Source organism: Charadrius vociferus, unplaced genomic scaffold (assembly GCF_000708025.1).
Source record: "Charadrius vociferus isolate BGI_N301 unplaced genomic scaffold, ASM70802v2 scaffold90, whole genome shotgun sequence".
Lineage (NCBI taxonomy): Eukaryota > Metazoa > Chordata > Aves > Charadriiformes > Charadriidae > Charadrius > Charadrius vociferus.
Window position 1 is genome coordinate 7,686,767 of NW_009647222.1, and position 1,467 is coordinate 7,688,233.

Below are 1,467 nucleotides of genomic sequence, written 5' to 3' on the forward strand. Positions count from 1 at the left end.
TTGTTGTTTGTTTGTTTATTTTGAAAACCAAATTGTAGCAACTCTACTCACCCCTGCTGACCGAGTAGGCCTTCTTCTGCCTTCCCCACTCACACAGCTGGGAACTGAAGGATTTTTCTTCTGGCTAGTTCCTGCGTACAGAGTGCCTGTTGATGACAACAGTCATTATTTCCACATACCTACTTTAAAAGGAAAGCCAGTTTAGGAAAAAAGCATGCTAACAACAAAAACTCTCTGTTTACTCTGACCTTATGGAAGAACATTTTAAATAAAAGCTACATTGGAATAAATATACAATCACATGCAAGGTCACTAGCTGTTGCTAAGATACCTTTACTCTAAAGGATCAAAGTGTCTCTTGAAGACTTTTGGTTGAATTGGATTTCAGGAAGCATTGGTTGGCCAAAATCACAGTTGGGCTGGCTGTCCACGAACAATATGTGCTTCTCCTAACCCTTAGGAGCCTCTGAATGGAAATCATGTCATTTTCCTCCTCACTGTCACTTTCTCTCTAGTTGATGCTCTCAGACTATCTGCCTTATACCATCTCCACAAGTCTTGCTGCAAAATTCATCATGTCTTTGTCTCCCTGTTTTCACTGCCTGCAGTTCTCCGTAAATTCCTGGCAGGGAAGGAACAAGCTTTTTCACTCCTTGACCCTGGGTTTCTGTCAGTTCTTTGAGCTGTGTTCAAACCTAATCTCAGCCCTGGACATACTTTTACCATAGAATCATCTTTTAAATGACTCCACATTTCTACTGACATGAACACCACCTTTAAGCGAGTTCACTTGGAGATTTCATAAGTGCTGGGTATTGTTATTACATGAGAGCAATTTCCAGAAGTGAATCTCTGGACTTCATTTTATCACTCCATTATATGACTCGGTCACAGACTGTATGCTGTAATGGGCAACAAGAAGATAAAGGGCCATCCTTAGTCATGGTTTCTTGAAGGTCAGGCTGTTCTGCCAAAATTATCTGGGAGAGAATTGCTTTTTCACAGGCCAACCTGACACTAGCAACCACAGTTTCCCCATCGTGATCAGCTTGCTAGAGGAGCAAAGGGCAATAAATGTACTTTTCATTCAGACAGCTCTGCTGATATTTCCAGGGGACTTGTGTGCTTAGAAGTGTTCACATCTCAAAGGCACTGCAGCTCTCCAGATTTTCCTCTCAGTGGCAACCGGAGTTTGCAAGTGCCAAATGTGTTAGCACATCTCAGCATGGTGACGATGTTTTGTCTGGTAAGTGATGTGGTAAGATATCACAGCTGAGATAGCAGCAATGAAGAAACCAGAACTACTGTGTTTCTCATAATATGATGGTACCACATTTGGTATCTAATAAATAAAGTCAGGATATTTTGATAGCTTTCTGCCACCAGAGTGGTCTGCTTTACTGGACCATCTTCTTCCTCAGCCCTGCAGAACCTTGGGATTCCACATAAATAAACTGCATCAGCAGG